Below are 13,667 nucleotides of genomic sequence, written 5' to 3'. Positions count from 1 at the left end.
CTTGAACTGTCAAAACCTCAAAATTTAAATAAAGGCAAGTCTCTTGCCATTTTCTTTCCTCAGTATTCAAATCCCTTTTTGTTGTTTTCCACATTTTAAATTATGCAATAAGTACCATGTACTGGTTATGGTAGCAGTTATTTCTGTGGAATAGAAATTAGTTTGTCCATTCCATCCCATCTCTCCTTTAAAATCTTGGTCCCTGTGCTACCTTGTGGTTTCTTCTTCTCTAGGGACTATCTCCATTATAGACTGTGTGTGGGCTTGCCCCAGATACCAAAGCCAAAATCACAGTCTTTGTGGAGACTATGGAGTCTTCTTTTCATGACTGTAATATTTTGGGGTATATCTATAATCACGTATGTTATGCTAAGTTGAGAATGAAGGGGAGAAAGAGTATTGCATGCTCTAACTAACTATAAACAGTTAGGAAAAGTGTATTTTGTATTTATAGTTCAGCTGTGAGGAAACAACCACTGAGTGAAAAATGTGAAGAACTTTGTGCACTTATTGGCTAATGGATGTCAGGCAGTGTGGTGATTTGCCTGCTTTATGGTTATTGAAAAATAATATACAGTGATTATGCAGATTTGACACCCAAACAGTCTATGGGGAATAAGCATAAATGTATGTGGGGGAGAAAGCTATAATTCAGTTTCAGCATAATTCTGATTCAAAGTGCAGCTGAAGCAAGCTGTACTCTTACAGTGGTGAAGGGACCGCTTGCAGCCTTGTACTCTTCTCCACCTGGTTTTACAAATAGACTCATAGGTAAGCTCATAGGACTTAGAGCATACATGATGGGTTATACAGCTGTTGCAATGAGCTCAGTTGCTCTGAAAATGTGTATGCTGGTATTGGAAGGGAAAATAAACTTAATCAACATCTAAAGTGCAGATGTCTGAGTGAATGACTTTCATTTCCAAGAGATCTTTCCCTTCCACCCTTGGCTATAGGCTTTGCCAAGAAATAGAGATGTACTGTTAGTAATGTGGTGGTATTGAGGAATTTCTGTCTATGTTTGGAGTCCTCTTTCTGCTGCATAGACACTCAGTAAAAATACAGTTCCTCCTTCTGAAGAGTGTTCAGTGTAAACACAGGATTAGAGACATTTTTTACCTTTAACTGTAAAACTGTCATTGTCCTGGAGATCATTACAGTGCATCTCAGTGTGGAGTTTATTTTTGGAGGCGACTAAGGAGCAAACTGTGGGGTGTTTTTAGAAACAGAAAACTAATACACTATATGCATGGACAATTGCAGCTGACAGTTATTATCTTGGCACCAATTTACATCTAATAGTGTGGTATACATTTTCCCTCATAATACTTTCAGGAAAAATCTATATATATCAGCAGAGGACAGCCAAATAAAAATGATTGTTGGCTAAAAAAGCTGGAGTCTATTTCTTACCCCATGATACTGACTTATGAAGGGACTATGACAGAAAGGTATCTCATTCACAGATAATATGCTCCCTAGGTGAGTGTCTTTGACTGGTGGGAGCTGTGTGCCAGGTGGGATAAGGGACAGGGTCAGCATTAGGGAACTGCCCTGGGAAGAAAGGCATGTGGAGGCACTAGTTAGGGTTTTTCAAATGAGCAGCATATGAGTGAAGAGGACTGAGGGGTTTATTCTGTCTAGGCAAGTTCTTTAATTCAAAGCTGTACTGTAGAGCTGGACAGTGACTATGAAAGACATACCAGTTTTCACTCTTAGCCTCTGAAAGTTTACATTTGTGTATGCTTACCAGTAGTTTTCTACCAATCAGAACAGTAGAGGTGAACCCTGTGTACTGGGGGGAAAAATACAGAAGAACCTGTGGCAAGACTATGTAAGATGGATTATTTTAATACTGAGATATTTCAGGCCCTTCCTTCTTTATCCCCTCCCCTACTTAAAAAAGAAGTCTAAAATGCTTTCTTTTTAGTAAGTCTTCTGTGGTGGAGAAGTGAGAGAGGAACAAGAATGCCTAATCTGCAGTAAGCTGATATATATTATGGTTTCCATCAATTGTGCATTTCAGAGTGCGTAATTTGAGTGCTGCTCAGGTGTTACACTGAAAAAACGCATATGTAGTAATTTGGACATTCTTTTCTTAGGAAATTTTTCGGTAACTTGCTAATTCAGAAAATGTTGCTTACTAATTATAGAGTCTGTCATTTTGGCTGTTTTGCACGTTGGTTGTGACACAGTATCCTGTCACTTAAGGGTCAGGCTCTTTTACAAAGCCTGACCCAGCCTGGAGCAGCTCTCCCCTTGGCACTGAGACCATGGCATTCACTTTCTTACATGGAAAGCCATATTTGAGCAACTCTAGTCAAAGGTTAAAAACCTATGTAGAAAGCCAGTCTTTTAACTGCTCAGCTCCTTAAACACCTTGTGCTCCATGCCCCTAAGGACTCAAATCCTGTGTTTGCAGTTGGACACCTGCCAAGAGCTGTTCATTGACACTATAGGTTTATAGTTATAATAAAAAGGACATGTGTGTACCAATAACATGTTATGTATCTGAGTTAAAGGTGGATGTTGAGGGCAAGATTTTCAGTAGTTTGCTGTCTGGAAGCTACCAGTTGAGTATCTAGGTGAATATAAAGTTTTTTCAAGCATGCAGTAGCAACTGTTGACCTTTTGAAAGAGTGTTGCTTTTTGCTTCAGACTTAAATAGTTGTTTGAGTTATGTAATAATGAAATCTAAATCATTTGAATTATAGTATTGGCTTTTGCAATAAGGAAAAAAACAGGATGCAGTGATTGGAGCCAGAACCTCACCACCTGCGTTTGTGCTAATCTTGGTATTCATACCAAATGATGCATGGAGGTGGCATGACTTGGTTTGCTGGTTGGTTTTTAAAAAGGGAGAAGATGAGGCCTATATGTGTGAGGAGAAAGACAAGCAGTCCTGTCATTCTTGATAGGTTCTGAATTGTTGATATTTTTCCTAGAGGATGAGTAACAAAGGATTTCAGTTTGCCTTTCTAATAGTAACTAGAAGAAGCTCCTGTTATCTTCTGCATTTTTTAGTTTTTGTTTTGTTATCTTAAGTGCCTTGGCATTGTGGGCACGAGACAAGTAACAGTCAATGTGCAAGATAGAAAAGGAATTGCAATATGTTCATTTAAATGAAAGCCTGAAAAAAAAAAGAAAACAGACACACAAAATAAATTTCAAGAGTTATGTGTTTTGAGTTATAGCCAAAATGTCAGTTTATTAATTTTCTGAAATCTTTGATGGAACAGTAAACACTGCTTTTTGCATCCGTAAGTTGCCATTTGTTTTCAGCTTTCTTTTCTCCAAGATTATCCAAAGTGATTTTGATGATCCACTCCTACAGAGGTAAACCTTAAACCGCTGAAATGATTATTCTAATTTTTGATAAATAACTATTCTTATATTTGATAGGTTTTATTTTTTGTCTTGGACAAAGAAAATTAACACTGAGTAATGGTCTGAGGATATATGAATTGTCACCAATGTATTTTTTTTTGAGTTTTAAAACTCAAGAGCATCTTTTACATTAGAAAAAATAGTCATTATATGGAAACTGTTTATTTGGAGACAAGCCCTGAGTGTGCAGGAGACATGTTAGTAAGTCACTGACATATGGATGTGATCGTTGTTTCTTTGACCAGATTTGGTTTCTGCAGAGTGCGTGAGAAGGGAAGATAAATTTTGTCCTAGTAATACTGTAGTGACTCATAAATAAATGGTTACCCTTTGGTGCTTACAGTTTTCATTAAAGCGGCCTGAGCTTTGTTATTGACACCATAGGTTGCCTATTCAGGGAAATGCAGTAAAATTTATCAGTGTGCTTTCTACACCTAATAAATCATCCAAACAGGGAACCATATGGCAGATAAGACCTTGAAAATGTGGCTTCAGCATGTGAAGAGTCAAGTTGCTGAAATCTTGAATGATTACAGCTCGTGCATTTTCCCCTGGAATATCTTATAGTTATTTTACATGCCATTTTCTTGTTCATCCTATTGCCTCTTTGTCTCTCTCTCTCTCTCTTCCCCCCCCTTCTTTTTCAGCAGTACTGTGATTTCAGAAAAAAGTCGAAAGCAGATAAGACATTTTTATAATGCCTTGCTGGTAGGAGGAAGAGGGGCAGGGAGGAGCAGAGACTGATGGGAAAGGATGATATATGTGGCGGCTGTGTCCCAACTCTCCTCTAGCCCATTGTCATTAATCATGGCTATTAGTTTTTTCAGAGCTGCCTTGTCTGCACAGTGCCTCAGAAAAGCCATTGTTTTTTCATACCACAGTCCAGGGAAAGCAGCGGGGGGTGTGTGGGGGTTTGGATGGGACCTTCTATAGTACTCCTTTCTCCTGTCTGTCTAAATCCTTTTTTTTTTCCTTTCTTTTCTTTTTCTTTTTTTCTTTTTTTTTTTTCTTTTTCTACCCCTTTCTTGAAGGGAAAAAGATCTCGGCTGTTTGTACCTGTGTGTAAGCACTTATCTAGTGACATAAACACAGGTCAGACAATTGTAATACATATTCACTGACTATTAGCTTTCGTATGCACTCTGCCTTCCTAAGGTGATTTTTTTTGAAAAAAGAGAAAGACTTGTACTTGGACACTTTATAATCTGAGGGCATCAGCAAGATGTGAAGACCTATCTACGATACATTTTAAGAGAGGCATTTTATAATCTCCCCCCCATTAAAGAGAGTTTTTGTCTAAAGTTGGTATGGTTCTGCAGCTGCTGTGTCCTTGACCACTTCTTGCGTAGGCAGAAATAAAAAAAATCTTCCCTTAAAAGTGCCCTCCTAATAAAAACAAAAGCAAATGGAGAAAAAACCCCAGAACTTTCACACTGGCAGAGAGAGTAAAATGTAGTCGATCAAGCAGCTGTCAAAAGTTTGCTTTCAAACCATTATAATGGAGTTTGTTGTTCTAAAGAAGCTTCAACAATATGTACTGTGTAAAATATACAAACAGCACAACTGATAATAGCATTTAAACTTCCATGGTTTGGCAGCTGAGGTTCAGCAAGATTTTGTACTTTGAAAACTCAGGCATGTTACTTTTAATTGCAAAGGAAAACTTGCTCTGAAAAGGTACAAATTTTAATTACATTTTATCACAGAGAAAAATAGCATATTTTAAAATGATCAAATTTTGCTGTTTAGAACATTTACAATCTGAACATAGGTGTATGATCTAATTACACTTCTACAGATTAAAATGAACAAAATGTTAAAGCAAGTGGTCTTCCTGTTTATATTTTCTCCTCTATAATAAAGCAGCAATGGCTTGAAAGTTAGGGATACCACAAACAGTCAGTGGTGGCTGGACAGGAAGGTTTTAATCCATTAAAATATTCAATATTATAAGTATCTGTCTCTTTGAAGCAAATGGCATGTTGATCCTTATGATTATAAAAGTCCAAGTGCTTTGATGCCCGTGGAGTTAAGAGACAACTTCAGAAAATGGATAAGAAAAAAATTGTTGTTTTTCAGTCACTGTTTTAGAGAACTCTAGTGTCTGAAACTTCAGACCAAACACTTTTAACCTGCAGGTGAAGATGAAGCTCCTGCTACAGGATGCAAAGAAAACTGTTCTTGCAATCACAGTACATCTTTGGTGCAAGAACTTTTTTCTTTTTGCAGAACTGTCTTTATTATCATAAAGAGCTTCAGAATTTTAGGGCAACTGTGCTTCTGATAAACCTGCTGCATAGCATACTGGGCTACAGTTGTTTGTTTAAACTTCTGTTATACATAGGGAATTTGACTTCTTTTCTTTTTTTCTTCTCCTATTTTGCTAATGTCTCTGTAGTAATATATTTCTGCAGGAAGCCCTAATAGCTAAGTTTTCTCAATCTGCATGTGAATACAGAAGGGGAAGGTGGAATCTTGACCAGTTTTTCTTGTAGTTTGAGACTTGTAAAGCTGTTAGTATTGTATGCTAGGAATACAGTCTCTAGGGAGATTGGTTTTAAAACGTGGTTTCTGTGGTTGCTTAGTTATGCTGACATGGGGTGATTAAAATTCCTCCTCAGGAAAAAAACCCAAGTTTTTCCACTATGCTTTAAGAAATCCTGTCACTAATAGTGTGGGCTGGTGGTTACCAAACCCTTGAATTAATAAGAAATTTATGTTAATTACTTTACTAGAGAAATGAGAAGATTGACTATTTTACTTTAGATGATAGTGGAAATTTTGTGAAGTTGAAGTTCCCACTGAAAGTACTAGGCTCCAGGTAGGATCCCTCTGTCTGGGTTAGCTGGAGCCAGTGGGAGTACAAAGACATTGTCCATGGTTAGATTGGCTCTGGTTTCTGATCTATTTGGGTTTTTTTATTTGTCTATTAAACAAATGCGTGTTTTGGTTGAGAGTGTAGTCAGTATCGATACTGGATTTTGACAAAAGGATTTGGTACTGTACACTCAATACTAAGGTGTATGTGTCAGTAATCTGTCAGTACCTGAAAGAGGGTTTGGTGAGTGAATTGACCTGATATATCAGTATTTATACTCTTGACATAAGAGTTTGTGTTTCCTTCCCAAAAATGTGATGCAGAATGAGCAAGCAGTTGCAAACTTTCCAGTATACTGAGTGTTTTTCCTCAGTTTTGCAGGAGTGATTTCCCCTCAATTTTGTAGGACGCTGAGCTAATACAGCTTGATGAGGCTTTAGTTCTTCTGTAGATAACTATTGCTGGTTCTGTGGGATGGTAATTGTTATCATATTCTTAGGGAAACCTTTACTTACATGCCTCTAAAGCACAAATCCACTGACCGTATTGCAAGTGTCTCTAGAATTGCTATATCCCCTGAATTGCATAGATTTTGCCCCCAAACTTCACCCTTGAGTGCTTTTAAATATTCATCTCCATCTTACTGTTACTTTTCCCCTCCAAACCTGGCTTATTTTTTCCCTTTTTTTTCCTCCTGTTGTCTTCTCCAGTCTCTTTTCTCTTGTTTCACGTATCATAGGAGATTACCCCAGACACCACAGTATGTACTCTATGCTCTTAGTCGTTCCTGGAGTTAATCTTCTTGTTTTCAACATCAAGAAAGAAAAATCCCCAAAACATGACTATTACCAGATTTGCTTCTGTCCTTGTGACTGTCGGTGAACATCTGTCACCTGGCATGAAAGATACATTCTTTTAAATACCAGGGCTGGTTTATCAGGGATCTTTAGAGTGAAAACTGTGTTTATACATCCTTAATTCCTTGTTCTGATGTTGCCCCTCCACCTCCTTAACACTTGAGCACAGGTATGCTGTATCGTATGCTGCACAGGGATGTTCAGGAGGAACAATTTAGGATATATTAGAATAGATTATCTTGAAAAGCAATAAAGATGGGTGTGGGAAAAAAGCCCAAATATTTTGTCCCTTTAAAGACAAATTATTTTATGTCTGTATGATGAAAGAAACATATATGCATGACAGTACAAGATACAGTAATCAAAATAATACAAGAAAAAATAGCTGAATTTGTAATTTGTTTTAATAAATTTGCTTTAGTGTATCACCTATTTAATTACATTCCGATCACTGAGAAAGGAAGTATGTTCTGTTAAGAAGAAAACCAACAATAGTGATTTGTGTGTAGTACTTTAAAAAAACCCCACCAAACATCCACCTAGCTTGTGGATTATTATTCCATTGGCTTAACTAATAAATTTCTTTTTTTCTTTTTCAGAAATCTCTAGTGATGAACACTGACATAATAATAATAAACAACAAAATTAAATCAAGAAAAAAAATAAGCCAGAAAGGATTTTTCTTGGCACGTCTAAGAAACTGGAAGCCTGAAACAGCATAAATAAATAATGTTATTCTGATAGTATGTGTACACAGCACTGTGTGCAGCCTTTTCTACTATTTCTATTTTCTGCAAAGTCATATGTTTTTAGCTGTGATTGTGGCCTATGCCAAATGGTTCACCTTGTCTTGCGTAATGAGTATAAACAACTGGTCACTGCACTGACCAATGAAACTAATAAAGATATATGGCACTGTGCTTGCTTAGGGAGTCACATACACAGTCGTAAACTATATGTGACATTTATACCAAAGTAACGTGGTTCCAAACTCTCTCACTCTTTGCTTACAAATTCTGAAGAACAAACTATTTGACTGATGTTTTGCTAAATTTAATATGCTTAGCAAGTGAAATTATTGCCTACTCTAATGCTGTGTAATTATTAAGATACACTGCTTTTAAAAATACCAAGTGAATAATATTGATTTAGTGAACTGCTATTTAGAAAAATGCCAGCAAAGGAGGAATATTTTATTTTAGCTGCCTTAGAGCTGTAATGGGTCTGTACTGAGATATGCATGTGGAAATAAATTATGCACAAGGTAAACTATTTCGTTATACAGTACCCATAATATTAATTAAGCTGTAATTTTACCAACAAAGCTTTAATTTAACAAATAAACAGGAATCATCTGTACTGTTCTTTGAAATATACAACTTTGGGGCTGTAATAAAACATTCAGGAGCACCTGCAATTAATTTTAAAGCAACTAGCAACTTTAAAGGGTAATTGTAAGTTATAATTTATTTATTTGACTTATGCTGGATATAATTACAGTTATAATGCATTATTATTTTCATTCAAATGTTAGATCTATCTAGTTTACATTTAAAGTGGGCAGATTGGGGTAATAATAGCATATATATTTTCTACTCTTAACAACAGCATACAAAGTAATAGATACAGATGGATCATTGTCATCCAGAGCAGTTCCAAAGACACTTTAGCTTACATTAAAATAGATGCATGTATTTTCCCTTCATCAAGACATTTATGCTGCATTCAGAAGTTCTGTGAATGCCACATTTGTACAGTAAATCTCCTAAACTGTTGGTATGACTGGGTGGTATTTGTATTGGAGCTTCATGTCTTACAATTTTGCTGGAAATGTTAAAAGTAGGTGGTTGTGACTGGTTGCTGTTTTTTTAAAGAAAATTTTCAAGACCATTACACTTTTCAATTTCTACTTATGATTTTTATTTGTATTTTGGTGTGGAGAAATAGAACCGAGCGAAATACTGGTGCAGAAAAAAGGAAGCAATTATATGGGCCCGTTTTGTTTGTGGCTGAGAGAATGCTGAAGTGGCAGATTTGCAAATTTGTAAGCGAGAAAAGCTTAGTGTTCATCTTTATCAGCCAAAGTGGTTTCTTGTTAGCTGAGCAGCAAGCTAGAAAGCGACCGATTTTGACAACATAATTTACATCTTTGTATAAAACTATTGCTGGCAGCCGAACTAATTTGCGCTGGATTAGGTTGTTTGTCTCTGCTGCTGACTAACCATGCAATCTATCAGGGACCGTTTTCAAATATCACTTTTCAACTGTGCCCTTGAGAGGAGGAATTGATCGGGAATATACAGAGTAAAATTACTCCAATAACTTTATAGAAAAAACAATTACTGAATCATACAGATGTGAATAATTCTGAAAAGCTGAAACGTAATGAATTTAGCTCTGTGCCTATCTTTAATGTACATGCCCAGTGTATTAACATAAATCACTCTTTTTTTTGTTATTTTCCTGTTACTTTGAACATGAAGGAAGGTTTGTGGTGCAAATATAGATACTGCAGTATACTAACCTTCTGAAATACAGTCTGATTTGTGAGATTATATCTTCTCTTTTCTTTAAACTACTCTTTGCAGTTCCTTCCCATAGAACAGAGGAATGTTCTCTGTAGTGCAAGTGCAGAATAACTTTGCCAACTTTTCCAGCAAAATCGTTAGTTTGGGTTTGATGACATATAATGAAGTGCTACCAACATATATCTATGCATAGTTTATCATGTATTCTGTACACCAAGATACCGCCAATTTTATAAGAGGAAAAAATATTATGTTTTCTTTTTTTTGTTATGAATGTTTTCTTCCTCTCTTCAAAGATTATGGACAATAGAATAATGTAATGGAGGAAAACCTGGTTTTGCAACTGATAACCAATCCTTAGTTGTTTATAAGATGCTCTAGATTAGCTACCAAACAAAAAACCATTAAGCACCTATTATTTTAAAGCAGTGGGTACATTTTTCATCACATTTCTCTGATGAATTTTCACTTGTGCATCCTGCTGGAGGTAATTAATTGCTTTCAGTTCAGAGGAGTAATAATGCAATAAATTATGCTGGTATTTCTTGTCAGGGAAGAATCATATTGCTGCTTCCTTACTAAAGCAGGACTAATAATCTAGCTGGAGCTACAGACTCAGAAAGTACCTGTACCATTAAAATTTATGTAAGGAATCAGAAGACTAACTGCTACCTAGAATTATATTAAAAATACGATTCTTCTGTGCAAAATGGCCTCTTGTGATGACAGCGCAAGAAGTGGGAGACTGATGCTGTGTCTTCATATATATTCCTTTTTTTTTGACCTTGGGCATGTTACTTAACCTGCCTATGCTTCAGTTCCCTAGCTGTGAAACAAGGATGATGGTACTGGCATTCACATTGACCTTGAGGCTTTACTAAATTAACGTTAAAGTTGCTTGATAGTATAAGGAACAGGAATCCAGGTCAATTTATTATTTCATGATTACCAATGAGTACATCTGCTGACAGTATTTCTCTGGATTGAAATACTGTAAAGAGAATTATTTTAGGTAACATTGTCATATCAAAGTACTCATAGTGAAACATAAGTTAAATAATACTGTTGTTTTGGGTTATATTTTAGTTGAGGAAGAAAGGAGAAATGTGTTACTTCCTAGAGAAAGGATGTTCCGAGTGATAGCTACTGCAGAGCTGGTGTACAGAGTGGTCAATGGTGATAATAATTTCTTGTTATCATTAAAGTAGGTTTTAACCATACTGTGGTGTCCAGGTTTGCATCTGAGTGGACAAGTAATATGTAGTGTTGAGTGATGTTGCAGCATCTCCCTGATGTCCAGGCTCTTCAGAAAGCAGCCCGGACATGACTGCTGAGATAGATGTTCATGCTTGGAAATAATCACCATTCTGCAATTGCAAACAACTGTAAGGTTGTTAAGCTAAGCAGTTACAAGAAATATTAAACTTGCATCCCTGTAAATACAACCCATAGTAAGTTTTAAAAAAAACTTTTTTGATTTTTGTTTCCTATTGGAAATCTTCCCTAGCCAAAACTCTGTCCTCTTGACTTTACTGCCACTGTTGCAAACACATATATGGATAAGTAAGAGCTCTCCTTTTTTTTCCCCAAGAAAACTGGAAATCATAATAAGATTGCATCACTGCATGCTTCTTTATCAAGGTTGGAGACATGGAGTAATGGACATATCACCGAAGGGAGACTGTGACAGTGGCATGCATGACTTGTCATCCTTCATGTTCAGTAGGTGCAGGAAAAAGATCAAAAGGGAACATGTACTACCACTCAATTCACAGGTATTTGTTAACAGCAGATAAAAACTTGGGAACCCTTCTGTCAGAATCTGGAATGGAGTTTAATGTAGTGGGCACAGTGAAGCAGAAAACTTTTATTTCTCCCTTCACACTACCTTCCTTCATCTAACCATTCCTCACCATTCCCCACTCTCTGGGTTCTTATTGAAGTCACTCTGGTTCCCACCTCCATGTCAGGTTGATTTCTGTTGCCTCTTGCTTTCTCTTTGTTGGTTTACAAATGAATAATTTCTTGATTTATTTTCTTGATTAATCCTGTTCTCATTACTTGTTCCTTACTCAAGCTTTCTGAAAGGTCACTGCTTTGTCTGAGCAGGGGAAGCAGAGTTTGGTCATCAGGGAAGACTGAGCTTGGAAAGTTAATTGTGAATGTTTTTCAGATTTCAAGAGAGTATGGATGAGTCTTCTATGATTTCTTCTAAGGATGATTTGATGAGACTTTTAACAAGAATAGCAGGCATGATAACCAGTTGATATTTAGTAAAGTTTTAGAAAACACCCATGAATACTGAAGAAATTCAACGTCCTTATTTAAAATTACTTGGACAAATTTTAGGAGTTCAAAAGTAATGCCTTAAACTCTCTGACAGTTTTGCTGTCTGATGGACGACCTCTCTTTCTGAGCCGTTCTCCTTTCAGGCATTCTGCTCTTTGCTTTACAAATCGATCATCACAGTATCTGGTAATTGGGTAACTGAATACTTGAAAGCATGTTGTTTCAGTTTTAGATAAGACAACTAAATTGGTTACTTTTTTATGTCCATCTGAGTAGACTGTGTCATAATTTTTAAATTGGAAGACACAATATGGGTGAAAACTTACAAGCAACCTAGACCAGAGATATTGAGAAGTAATTGTCATGTTTGGCATTTAGGTCTGCCAGTACTTTAGTGTCAGCCAAAGTGTACTCTGATTTGTTCCAATTTGGGGCCTCTTTTTTGGCCAAGAATTACAGGTTAAGCTGAGTGATTACTCAAAGAGTGTAATCTTATAATGAAACCTGAGTGATAGGAAGAGATCTGGCATTTCATTATGTCTTTCGACCTAAGCAGGGTTTCAGCTTGACCTTCTAGGTTAGAGAAGCTTTTGTACTAAACCACTTTCACTTGTGTGGGATCTACTGTTGTGTGCAGAAGAGAGAGCTGGTTGAATGGGATGCTTAGGAGTTGAGAGGCACAGCTCTGAGGTCCTTTGAGGTTTTTTTGTTTGCCTGTCTTGGATTTGGTTTTAGTGGGTTTTTTTGTGGTTTCTTTTTTCTTTTTTTGGGGGGGAGCAGAGGGTGGGGCAAGGATAGGTTTGTTTTTTTTTTTTAATTAAAGATTTTTACTTCTTCAGTGCCGGTGATACCTTTATTTACGCTTGTATTTATACAGCTAACATCCTATTTGATTGTGAACTTAGTGGCACATTATTAATAAACCCCCTCAAACCTGTATGATGAAGTGTTTCTTTCTATGTATGATCGCAGCATTGTGTGTACTCACTTTGCTATTTTTTCCATGCAAAATTCAATTCCCGTTTTTTCTACCAAGATGTTACCTACTGATTTTAACAATGGGAACTTGCAAGATCTACTGCAAATGTCCATTCCTTCACTCTTCTGTCTCTTGGACTGTTAAAGGAAATATCACTTTTAGATGAAACACAGAGTTTTGAGGAAGATATCCTCCATACTTGCCAACATTTTCCCCTCTAGCAATACAGAGTTTCACATAGATGCTTGAGAGAAACCCTTTGCTTCCTTCTGCTGCACTGCATGTTGATGGATGCTACACTATATTAGATTCAGGGAGGAGGCTGGAGCAGCACAACTTACTCTTAATGAAGACCAGTCTTCAAATTCATTGTGGTTTTTTAAGTTTAAAAATCCTTCCCCCCCCCCCCCCCCCCCCGCCTTTTTAGCCTTATTTTCAGCTCCCTAACTGTGGTTGCAGTTCAGAGTTCTGTTTTCCAAGATCCCCCTACCCCAGTTACTGGAAAAAAAAATTGTAGATTCTGAGGTGTCAACCTAACATTGGTAGTGCATAGAATCAACCTTTCTGGTGACAAACTGTTCCCTCCTCTTGAGCTGCTACATGGCACTAGAGAGGTGATGGCAGTAGACGAAGTATTTTTCACAAAGGTGCTATCACCTGACTGTCTCTGGTATAGGATTGATGGCATTTTTAAAGGTAGATAAGACTTTACCCAGCTGTTCTAGTTCTTTGTATGGTGCAAAGCTTTCCCCTTTCATTACCTCCAAACTGAGCAGCTTTTAATAATTTTAATTTTTGAGATAATTACA

The 13,667-nt window shown here is 36.8% G+C and overlaps 1 protein-coding gene across 3 annotated transcripts in view; it reads left to right on the top strand.

Annotated features, from left to right (window-relative positions):
• Window positions 1-13,667, top strand: part of LRMDA (leucine rich melanocyte differentiation associated) — a 643,108-nt gene that overhangs the window by 79,415 nt on the left and 550,026 nt on the right. The gene's annotated exons all lie outside the window — the stretch shown is intronic.

Source organism: Corapipo altera, unplaced genomic scaffold, assembly GCF_003945725.1.
Source record: "Corapipo altera isolate COAL_440 unplaced genomic scaffold, ASM394572v1 53, whole genome shotgun sequence".
NCBI classification, from domain to species: Eukaryota; Metazoa; Chordata; class Aves; order Passeriformes; family Pipridae; genus Corapipo; species Corapipo altera.
The sequence above is the reverse complement of the archived record's forward strand: the minus strand, read 5'-3'. Positions and strand labels throughout refer to the sequence as shown.